The sequence below is a fragment of the Notolepis coatsorum genome, assembly GCF_963971535.1.
Source record: "Notolepis coatsorum genome assembly, contig: SCAFFOLD_254, whole genome shotgun sequence".
Classification (NCBI taxonomy): Eukaryota; Metazoa; Chordata; class Actinopteri; order Aulopiformes; family Paralepididae; genus Notolepis; species Notolepis coatsorum.
Genome location: NW_028170840.1, coordinates 176,007 through 188,622, shown reverse-complemented (window position 1 = coordinate 188,622; position 12,616 = coordinate 176,007). Strand labels below are relative to the sequence as shown.

General features: G+C 39.9%; 1 long non-coding RNA gene across 1 annotated transcript; it reads right to left on the bottom strand.

The window, feature by feature from the left end:
• Positions 1-3,433: 3,433 nt before the first annotated feature.
• Positions 3,434-6,113, bottom strand: LOC311248416. The gene is made up of 4 exons (XR_014620947.1): positions 6,080-6,113; positions 5,217-5,273; positions 4,544-4,573; positions 3,434-3,638 (listed from the first exon to the last, which is right to left on the bottom strand). It is a non-coding gene; the product is annotated as an uncharacterized lncRNA (long non-coding RNA).
• Positions 6,114-12,616: the final 6,503 nt, after the last annotated feature.

The window sequence follows — 12,616 nt, the reverse complement described above, 5'->3', positions numbered from 1 at the left end:
CATTCACGTTAGCATGTAAGCTAACGACAACAACAATGGCGGAATATACTTTTGTCTAACAGGATGTGAGTGACGGTTCACCCTTCTCATTGGTTGAAAATGGCCTTCATGTTTGTACATCGCCACCTGTTGCTTTGGCATTGTACTACATGTATATTACATCAGTGTTAAACCACTGTGAGCAGCCAGGAGCGGATTGGAGCGGAGGAGAACTCTCGCTCCGGACGTCGCGCCGACCCATTTTAAAATCCACTCCGTCGCTCACGTCAAAACCGCCCGCTCCGCTCCCCGCGCCGCTCTCATGCCCTGGGGTTTGGACATTTACAGGGGCCAGTTTAGAATTGTAGTCTCCCGTAGGTGCTCTTTGAGAGTGGTTTTGGAAGTGGGTAGTGATTTACATTCCTTTACAGCTGTGGGTAGGGCGTTCCATATTGATGTGGCATAATTGCAAAACGTGTTTAGTCCCTTGTTTGAGCCGAATCTGGGTTTAACATGATTTGTGGAGCTCCCTCTGGTGTTGTGATCGTGGTATTCACTGACCTTTGGGAAGTATTTTGACATGTACATGGGTACCTTAGTGGTGTAGTGTATCTTGTAGACCAGGCCTATTGCAAGTTGCTGTACTCTGTCTTCTACTCTAAGCCATCCTAGGTTGTCAAAGTGGGCAGGGGTGAGGTGGGTTCTAGGAGTAAGGTCAAGCAGTAGTCTGACCAGTTTGTTTTAAGATGTTTGTAATTTTGTTTTTAGCGCCTTTGAGGTGCTTTGGTACCATGAGGTGCAAGCATAGTCGTAGTACCCTTGAATGAGTGCTCCTGCCAGAGTCTTCAGGGTGTTCTTGTTTACCAGAGAGGAGATCCGGTACAAGAATCGAGTTCGTTGGTTGACTTTTTTTTATTACATTGGATGCCATTTTGTCACAGGAAAGATTAGCCTCTAGGATGGAACCCAGGTAGGTAATTTCATCTTTCCTTGTGACAATATTGTCACCCACTGTAACTGAGAAGCCGTCGGTCTTGCTGAGTTTGTTATTTGATCTGAAGAGAATGGACTCTGTTTTACCCAGGTGTAATGATAGTTTGTTATCAGCGAGCCAGGTGCAGATTCTGCCGAGTTCAGAGCTGAGGGTTTTTTCAACCTGTAACTTGTTCTTGTCAGAGACCAGCAGGGCTGAGTCGTCCGCAAACAGGAACAAGTTGCAGTCACAAGCTGACGACATGCATTTGCATAAATTAGGAACAGTAGCGGTCCTAGTATGCTTCCTTGTGGAACACCACAGCTTACTGTGAGGGGGGGGGGGGGGATAGGGTACCGTTTACCTCCACCATCTGTTCCCTCCCCTCAAGGTAGGATTGCATCCAGCACTGATAGACTATCAAAACCAATTGCTTTTAGCTTGTCAATCAGAATGGAGTGATTGACGGTGTCGAAGGCCTTTTGTAGGTCCAGCATGACCATGCCGCAGTATTTGCCCGCGTCCACCTCTTGTTTGATGTGGTCGTTCAAATAGAGAAGGCATGTGTCAGTGGAGTGGGATGTTCTGAAGCCAGATTGGAATTCTTTGTCTTTGAATGTCCATAATGCTACACATGGAATAACCAAGGTTTCTATAGTGACTAACTAATTAAAAATACTTGACACCTATCTCTTTGAATAGTCTGTGTCTAGGAAATCTGTCATAGGCTACATGTCTGTCTGTCTGTCTGTCTGTCTGTCTGTCTGTCTGTCTGTCTGCCTGTCTGTCTGTCTGTCTGCCTGCCTGTCTGCCTGCCTGCCTGCCTGCCTGCCTGCCTGCCTGCCTGCCTGTCTGTCTGTCTGTCTGTCTGTCTGTCTGTCTGTCTGTCTGTCTGTCTGTCTGTCTGTCTGTCTGTCTGTCTGTCTGTCTGCCTGCCTGTCTGCCTGCCTGCCTGCCTGCCTGCCTGCCTGTCTGTCTGTCTGTCTGTCTGTCTGTCTGTCTGTCTGTCTGTCTGTCTGTCTGTCTGTCTGTCTGCCTGCCTGTCTGTCTGTCTGATATGACCTTTAATCCCAATGAGCAAAGCAGTCAGATCTGAAGCACAAAAGGGTAATTTATTCAAAACCAATGCTGGTAATAAATGTACATACAGTTGCATAGCATGTCACCTCAGGAGAAGAAGAAAACTGTTACATGTCACTCAACAGATCAAACAGTTGATATTTATATGTCAATAATACAAAATACATTTTAAAAGCATAGTTAGTGAGTTACAGTAGTCAGTATTATAATGTAAATACCTCTACGGACAGACTTAAAGGTGTGTGAAAATATAGATAATATTGTTTATACCATAGATAATAAAGAAATCCCTAAACGCTGGACATGTATCAGCAATGTACAGTAAAATACATATACAATATCCCATGCTGTCTTTGTATATCAGGAAATGTGAGTAACAAAATGGCAGAGTATAAGCGATAAAGAAATGAGAGGGGATACATAATTGCACATGAAAAGGGACTGTATATCAAGCTGCTCAATCACAATGATTAAAGGGGAAGTTCACCCAAAATAAAACATTAAAATCATATTGTTCCTCTTACCAGGAGTCTATCTGCTCTGATACATGGAGCTGTATAATATAATAACGTAATGATATCTGCTCTGATACATGGAGCTGTATAATAACATAATGATATCTGCTCTGATACATGGAGCTGTATAATAACATAATTATATCTGCTCTGATACATACTGCTCTGATACATGGAGCTGTATAATAACATAATGATATCTGCTCTGATACATGGAGCTGTATAATAACATAATGATATCTGCTCTGATACATGGAGCTGTATAATAACATAATGATATCTGCTCTGATACATGGAGCTGTATAATAACATAATGATATCTGCTCTGATACATGGAGCTGTATAATAACATAATGATATCTGCTCTGATACATGGAGCTGTATAATAACATAATGATATCTGCTCTGATACATGGAGCTGTATAATAACATAATGATATCTGCTCTGATACATGGAGCTGTATAATAACATAATGATATCTGCTCTGATACATGGAGCTGTATAATAACATAATGATATCTGCTCTGATACATGGAGCTGTATAATAACATAATGATATCTGCTCTGATACATGGAGCTGTATAATAACATAATTATGATATCTTTCAACACTATAACCAGACAGAGAGGAAAGGGCTGCGTTCAGGAGCATCTGGGCCGTGGTTACAGAGAGGAAAGGGCTGCGTTCAGGAGCATCTGGGCCGTGGTTACAGAGAGGAAAGGGCTGCGTTCAGGAGCCTCTGGGCCGTGGTTACAGAGAGGAAAGGGCTGCGTTCAGGAGCATCTGGGCCGTGGTTACAGAGAGGAAAGGGCTGCGTTCAGGAGCCTCTGGGCCGTGGTTACAGAGAGGAAAGGGCTGCGTTCAGGAGCATCTGGGCCGTGGTTACAGAGAGGAAAGGGCTGCGTTCAGGAGCATCTGGGCCGTGGTTACAGAGAGGAAAGGGCTGCGTTCAGGAGCATCTGGGCCGTGGTTACAGAGAGGAAAGGGCTGCGTTCAGGAGCATCTGGGCCGTGGTTATCTGACGTTAGCGAGGAGGCGTTACTGCATCTGCAGCTTGTCATACGTGTCCTCGTGGACAGCACTCAAAGCCTGAGAGAGAGAGAGAGAGAGAGATAGAGAGGGAGGGAGAGAGAGAGAGAGAGAGAGAGAGAGAGAGAGAGAGAGAGAGAGAGAGAGAGAGAGAGAGAGAGAGAGAGAGAGAGAGAGAGAGAGAGAGAGAGAGAGAGAGAGAGAGATACAATCAGTGTTTAAAAGCACGTTAATGAGCTGCTCTTTAGCCCGAGCGGTCCGCCGGCGGACATCACATCATAAATCAATCTCTCTGTATGACATAATGTTGCTTTTTTTTCAAATATAGCAAAGAGTAAAGACCCTAATCCTGTCAAAACCGCAGTCATAGTGTATATTTTCAACAATACGTTTGTGTTATTAATGAAATATCAGTTTTTGAAATGCATTTATTTACAAGTGATTATCCGTCATTTTGAATTCACGTCACAATTTGGTTTGTAGTCATATGACGAGAGGACATCCAGAGCTCTCAATGAGCGTTGACATTTCGAAAAACTACATTACCCAGCTCATGCCAGCTTCCTGCAAACAAATTACTTGTGGCTGAAACTTTTTTATTTCTCTTATTTTTCGGTTTCATTATCCCTTTACCTGCCCTCATCCCCCCATCATTTCCCTAGCCCTCTTGACTGTGAAGCAACTTTGGGTTTCCTGAAAGGCGCTATAAAAATTTGATTTATTATTATTATTATTATTATGATTATTAATATTATTATTATTATTATTATTATTATTATTAAGGTGTGAGTTTAGCTTAGGACAGGCCTGAAGACAAAGGGACTTCACATTTCTGTGAACTGAACTTAATTTGAAATAAAGCTTTGTAATTATAAAGTATCCTGAGATTCATTATCCTACAACGGTATTTCATATACAATATATGACCATGGTCTACGTGAAGGATGATACCACACTGCTCTCACCTGGTACACCGGCTCCTTGGTCCTGCGGCGCTGGAGGAGGAGGAGGAGAACACACATGAGCATCCTATCACCAGCTGTTAAAGGGCCATTTCAACCATTTGTTTGATCTGAATCCTCTCGCTCTGTTCTGAGATCTGATAACCGGACGTACCAACGTGTTCTGGGTCCGTGTCCAGTCCTTTCGATTAGCCCCACCGTTCATTGTAAACAATGATGCATGTAATTCGCGATAGTTTATTGGTTTGTCATGACAAACCAATTACATAATCCAACATATGTGTAAAGAAACAACATATTCCAGTTAACGGTATATTTTTTTAATGATTCGTTACGGCGAAATCAATACTTCCATTTGTATAAATTAGGTTAACTGGAGTTTAGTATTCCTGCCTGGCTGAGAGGCTTACCGCGGCTCATGTGCACGCTCGGCCAATCAGAGCGCAAAACGGGAACGCGGAAACACAACTGCGTTGCGGAAAGCATACACGCTACCTGTACCCCCCCCCCCCCCCTCCCCCTTGCTGCTATGATGCATGAATCTTGTCTCCCCCTAGTGGCCACCCTCAGGCACTTGGTGAAAGACCAGTCCATGTGAGAACGGCTCACAGCCGCTCCACACTGACTCCTCCAGGAGACAAAGTGTAGTGAAACGGCCCTTTAATGAAACGCTCACCTCTGTTTTATTGAGAGGAAGCACTTTGTACTCGTCCTCCTTGTGTGGCTTCAGGGCCTGGAGGGAGAAGTAATCAATATGTAATCAATAATCAATCGTCATAATCATCAGGGTTTTGGGAACATACAGAAGTGTCAACAGTAATAATCATATGTAATCAATAATCAATAATCACAATCTTGGGACTGGAGAACATACAAGCATGTTAACCCTTTCACTGCCACACGACAGCCGGTTAACCCTTTACTATCACATCCGCGGAGCTAATGATGCTAATGATGGAGCATCGCCGTCGGTTGTGTGATAGTAAAGGGCTAACCTTCTGTCGTGTGGCAGTGAAAGGGTTAACCTGCTGTCGTGTGGCAGTGAAAGGGTTAAAGGAACATGTCAACATTAATCAATCAATCAATCAATAGATACCAATTTCCTCTCTGTGCGTTCAGTAGAAAGCTATCCGGCTGCAAGTTAGCCTAGCTTAGCACAAATGAATGGAAGCGGATACGGACCAAGTAGTCTAATTGTTGGCCAAAAACACCTCTCCTGGAGCTTTAAGCTAGGCTAGGCTATCTGGCTATCTATCATTCATCTGTGCTAAGCTAGGCTAGCTTGCATTCGGATAGCTTTCTTCTGAACGCACAGAGAGGAAACTGGTCTCTATCTTCTTGTCTGACTCTGGAGAAGACGAGCATTTCCCATAATGTTGACATGTTCCTAAAGGTTAGGTTTATAAACTTTATATAGAACTTTTTAGGTTGTTAAAATGAACATAACGTACAATATGTACCTTTTTTCCTGTGGTCGATTAGTACGTTATTTACATATTTAAGCGGCATGGAGCTGTCATGTGTGAGTGTTTATCTTACCGTATATGTGTCCTCCTCATCTCCTGCAACAGTCTGCAACACCAAGGAGTATGAATGAAATAGATCAGAATAGAACAGAATAAAGCAGAAAAGAAAGTTCTACTTCAGTAAAAGTGAGTTTGAGTATTTGACATCGAATGTACTTAAAGTACACATTCTATATGACACGTGTGTGTTCCAGTGTTTGGGAAGCGTTCAAACCTCGACACATTGACCTCTACAGGTCACAGTTATGCTGCTCTGGTTAAAGGTGATGTTAAAGTGGTATGTGGTCCAGTTATGCTGCTCTGATTAAAGGTGATGTTAAAGTGGTATGTGGTCCAGTTATGCTGCTCTGGTTAAAGGTGATGTTAAAGTGGTATGTGGTCCAGTTATGCTGCTCTGATTAAAGGTGATGTTAAAGTGGTACGTGGTCCAGTTATGCTGCTCTGATTAAAGGTCACGTTAAAGTGGTACGTGGTCCAGTTATGCTGCTCTGGTTAAAGGTCACGTTAACCTTCTGTCGTGTGGCAGTGAAAGGGTTAAAAACAACCCCAAAGAGCTCACATGGGCATCAATACACACAACATATCACACATCACACAAAACACATCATAGACACAAATCAACACTTTAAAAACACATCATAGACACAAATCAACACGTTATAAACAGATCAAAGGCACAACTCAACACGTTAAAAACAGATCATAGACAATTAGACACAAATCAACACATTTCTTAACGACCTAAAATGTCTTACCAGAATCGTTCTATTACTTGTTTTTGAAGATACGAGTCTACAAATGGCACGGTTTTCACAAGGGTCTTGATATAATTCGATTAGATTAGATTCAAATGTATTGTCATCATAACAGCTCAAGTACAGTACAACGAAAATAAGTTGGCATCTAACCAATGTGCAACTGTAACAGTTGTATAAATGTAACTTCTATACTATATATATATATACTTCTATATATACAGTATACTTCTATACTATATATATACTTCTATACTTCTATATATACAGTATACTTCTATACTATATATATATATATATATATACTTCTATACTTCTATACAGTATACTTCTATACTATATATATATATAATTACTCTAATTTTAGAGTAATTAGAGATGAATACTGAAGAACTTGAATCATTAGAGGTTCTCAAAGTGAGGTCCATGTCCATGAGAGGGATCTGGGCAGTTCCCATAGAAAATTCAAAGTTAACAGGACCAAATCATCAGTTTCTTATTTATTTATTTAACCTTTATTTTGCCAGATAAAACATTGATCTGGTCCAAGAGGCCCCAACAGGAGTACAAATATACATATATACACATATATATACATATATATATATATAATATATATATACATATACTGTACATACATACACACATATACACCAATAACAAAATAAAAACAGTTAAGAATCATACACATAAGCAAATAAACAAACAAACATATGCACAGCCTATGTACAAAAGAAATAAACAGTTCATCTCTAGTCTTTACAGTTTTCTTCAATTGCATAAACACTCAAATCAAAAGTATTACACAATTATCAAAACCTTACACTCAAGGAGCAAAACGTAGGCCCAGATTTGCACCCCTATAAGCACAATGTCAGCCTCACACTTTTTGCAAAACAATACACACAGTGATTTGCAAAACACTAAACACACTTCCATTACATTAGACACAGAATGTCAAATTACCACACATATGAGCCAATTGGTTAAACACAGCCATCAGATGCACAAACACACCATTGCTTAATTGTAGATACACCAATCAGGTTTAAGCACTATAAAAATGCAGCAGGTGAGTTCACCTGTCTTCAACCAAAATGGAAGGAGAGTGAAGTACTGTACACAGAGAACGTGAAAATATACAATACATTCACCAAACACTACACAAGACAACCAATGATGTAGACTGATGAAAATATACATTTTCTCCCATTTTCCCAAATCAGCCAACATGTCAACATGGAGAATCACAACAAAAAATGATCTTGCCAGATCCATAGGCAAAGAGATAATGTCTAGTATTTTCTGTACTCTATTTACATTTTAACCTGTACTGGATACAGTATTTTATGTTTGTCTGATATTTGCTGAGCTTACAGTGTTATGCACATAGTAGCATGAAAACTGGGACATGTTTTGTTGTGATTCTCCATGTTGAAATGTTGACTGATTTGGTTATATGGAGAGCAGTGGAGGCTGCTGACCAAATTTTTAGGTGAAGCACAAATTATTATATTATATTATATATTAAATTATATTTTTTAAACATCCCCAACGCTGTAACACCCCCATTCCTCCCATGTGTCAGGCTCCTCATTCGCTTCCATTCATTTTGGGGACCATGTTTAAATATCATACTTGTCATACTGAAGTATAAACAAACTATACTGCTGTGACGATTTAAATAACACAGACCATTCTGAGTCAATGGTATGCAAAACTGTACATTGGAATATCTAACATGTATTTAACACCTTCCTCTGCACGAGGCCACAGATGGGTTTTTATGTAACACAAGGACAATGAATGAATGAATGAATGAATGAATGAATGAATGAATGAATGAATGAATGAATGAGAGAGACCACGGCGGGTTTATATTAACACAACAGAACTGAATGAGAGAGAGAGACAGAGAGAGACCACGGCGGGTTTATATTAACACAACAGAACTGAATGAGAGAGAGTGTGTGTGTGTGTGTGTGTGTGTGTGTGTGTGTGTGTGTGTGTGTGTGTGTGTGTGTGTGTGTGTGTGTGTGTGTGTAATAACAAGTATACTATAATCACAGGTGTATTATGGTGCAGTGCAGGGTCCATGTGTGTGGCTTGTGTCCAATAACAATAGTCCATGTATCTTTTGTGTGTGCGTGTGTTTAAGACTGTGGTCTTTGATAATGAGAATGTTATAGTTCTTCGTTCTACACTGAATGAATGAATGAATGAATGAATGAATGAATGAATGAATGAATGAATGAATGAATGAATGAATGAATGAATGAATGAATGAATGATGAATGAAAACTTTATTTAACAGATTGCAGAATGGGTACAATACAGTACGGCTCAATACACATGTTAAGGGGATGCAGACCAGAGAAAGACTTTCGTCTTGTTTACATCAATTCAGTGCCACATACACACAGTCCTCATATCCCTCCTAGTTACACACAGTCATCATTATCCCTCCCATACAATACGCACAACACAACAGACTAACTCGTCTTGCTCAATACTTGTTTATGAGTTTTAAGAGACAGCACTGTAATCTCTCTCAACCAAAGCTCTGACACCTTGCTATCTGAAACACTGACACCATTATAATATCAACCTAATAATATCAACCTGATAATATTGAAACATTATCAATATAACGTTAGCTACCAACTTTAGCAGGGCTCCTAATAACACAAGATACATTTCACTATGAATTGAAAATGGGGGACCCTGATGTAAACAAGACGAAAGTCTTTATCTGGTCTACTGCATCTCCTTAATAATTATGTGTATTGAGCCGTACTGTATATTGTACCCATTCTGCAATCTGTTAAATAAAGTTTTCATTCATTCATGCCTTTTGAAAAGTGACATGGTCGATGTAGGAGTTATGATGCGGTTTAAATTCGGTTACAGTAAAGGTGCTCCCATAGTCCAGCAGACTGTACACAGAGCAGACTCCGCGGATGTCCGCGCGGCTCTGTGTACAGTCTGCTGGACTATGGGAGCGCCTTAACGTTACACAAACTGACATTCTAAAGCCAAGACACTTACCCATAAAGACGGTATCTCGATCGATCTCATCCATCGTTGAATAGTGCAGCTTCTCCATGTGACGAGTCCGACTCGAGCCGCGTGCATTAATCCCATGGGAAATGTAAACAATATAGCATCGCGAGCCAGCTTGTTGCATCAAATTGATGTTTGGCTTTTGTCTCCCGAGTGAAGTTAGAACTACTACACTTCGGCTGGTCCAGGCTAAGCACTGCAGGCTTTCGTTTGACAACAACTGAGATAAAAAAAAATATATATATATCATCAAACAGCAGTCTTTTGTGATCTAATCCAATCGATCCTTCATTTGCGTGAGGATGCTGTCGAAATCCACTATTCTGTTGATGCGTGACACACGTTCCATTTTCGGGACTCCGACTCCAGACAGTCACCCAAGCGATTCACCCAAATAAAGTTTTCATTCATTCATTAATTTGCTGTCTCCTTATAACCGTCTGCTTTTACTCTTAGCTTTTCTTCATAGGAGAATGTGTGAAAAGATTCCTGTATGATCCGATCTACGATGTTTGGAGGAGCATCCATAATTCTTTGCAAAAATAATTTCCTATATTAGCCAGCTACAACAACAAGGAAGTTAGTTAGAACTACACTAGTCTTCAAGTTCAACTGAGATTTAAAAAAATATATATTTATATCATCCAAGTAAACGATGCAGTGCACAACAATAACTGAACAAGTGAATAAAGATATTAAAATATGAATGATTATATTAGGCAAATAAATGTTCTTCTTCAGGCAAACAGATGATGCAACACAACGTTGACTATAGTAGAACACTGACGCCAGTCCAGCTGCAGACTTCCTGGCACCACTTGCAGACAGTCTCTGATTGGATTTTGAAGGTTGTCAATCATTCAACCTCTGTGTAATATTGGATGTCAAGGCTGTCAATCAATCAATCCTCCATTCAGTGGCAAGAGTTTAACTGCACAGACCGTGCTTAGATGAAATTAATAGCCTATTTTGATTCGCTGTTATATATTATTTATTTAACAAAGGGTCACACCTGTGAAGTATTCTTCACGAATAATTAAGGCAATACTGCAGTGCAGGCATGCTCAGAGCTGTCAATTTTGGCCATTTAAAAAAAAAATTAATGCACTGGCATTTTTTTACAGAGGAAAACATATATATATATATAAAAAAAATAAAATAAAAATAAAATATATATATATATATATATATATATATTTTTATATAGGTATATGTAAATTAATAATAATTATGAATTATGAGTGAATTTGTGTTTCACGTGTTGTCATAGAGAAACCTCCACTGATGGAGAGAACATTTATATTTTCATCAGTCTGCATCATTGATTTGGGTATATGGAGAGAAAATGTTTTTTTTAGCAGTCTGCATCATTGATTTGGGTATATGTAGATAAATAAATTATATTTTCATCAGTCTACTCTACAGCATTGGTCTTGTGTAGTGTTTGGTGAATTTATTGTATATTTGCACATTCTCTGCGTACTTCACTTACAGTACTCTAATCACTGAGAAGTAGAATTGCTAAATGTGTTTTAGGTTAAGCACAGCAGTGTGTGTAACTGGTTCAAACAGAATTGAGTCATATGAAACGTGTGTTTCATATGGTAACAAAATGTAGTTTTTATAAATTAGTGTATGGTTTTGACAAGTGTTTAATTTAGCAAAGGATCTGAGGTGTTCTGATAATTGTGTGTGTGGTTGTGCTAATTGTGTGTTTTGAAACACCGGCCCCCGTTTTCAAAATCATGCTTAAGCAATCGAAAAAAAACCATTGTGTTTCATTATAATTATGTTTCAGTCTTCTCATAAAAAAAATATTCGATTTTTGGGTCTTTTCCTGCCTTTGGTCCGCTTTGCATTCACATCTCAAATGAACCGTAGCAGGGTTCACTTGCAAGAGTGAATGAGCTTTCACACCACCCCAAACCAACCGGACTATCCGAGGAAATGAACCAGGATTCGAATAAAGCTTATTATAGTTTATCACAGTATCATGAGCATGTCTTTGTCAGTGGACACTGGACATGGGTATGGATGGCTCCAGGTGCTGCTGTGTTAAAGTGCACATCTTCAAGTCCACAAATCGGTGAATGAAAGAATGATAGGATCAAATGAAAACGACTTACTAAAAATGGATTAAAAGTACTAAAAACCAACAAAAAATATCAAACACTAACAAACATTCAGCACAGTCAATGGGGATGCTGACATAAAAAAAAAAAAAAAAAAAAAAAAAATGTAAACATTTTTTTTTTATTTTATTTTTTTTAAGGTCCGATGCTAGGAGAAAAACATCCGGGGCTAAAGCCCCGGAAGCCCAGGGCTAACGACGCCACTGGTGTCTATGTGTCTTTTGAGGGTGAGAGTGAGTTTAAGAGCACCGCTACTCGCCACAGTCACTTCACAACATGAGAGTGAGTTTAAGAGCACTGCTACTCGCCACAGTCACTTCACAACATGAGAGTGAGTTTAAGAGCATCGCTACTCGCCACAGTCACTTCACAACATCAGAGTGAGTTTAACCCACAGCACCGCTACTCACCCCAGTCACTTCACAACATCAGAGTGAGTTTAACCCACAGCACCACTACTCGCCCCAGTCACTTCACAACATGAGAGTGAGTTTAACCCACAGCACCGCTACTCGCCACAGTCACTTCACAACATGAGAGTGAGTTTAACCCACAGCACCGCTACTCGCCACAGTCACTTCACAACATGAGAGTGAGTTT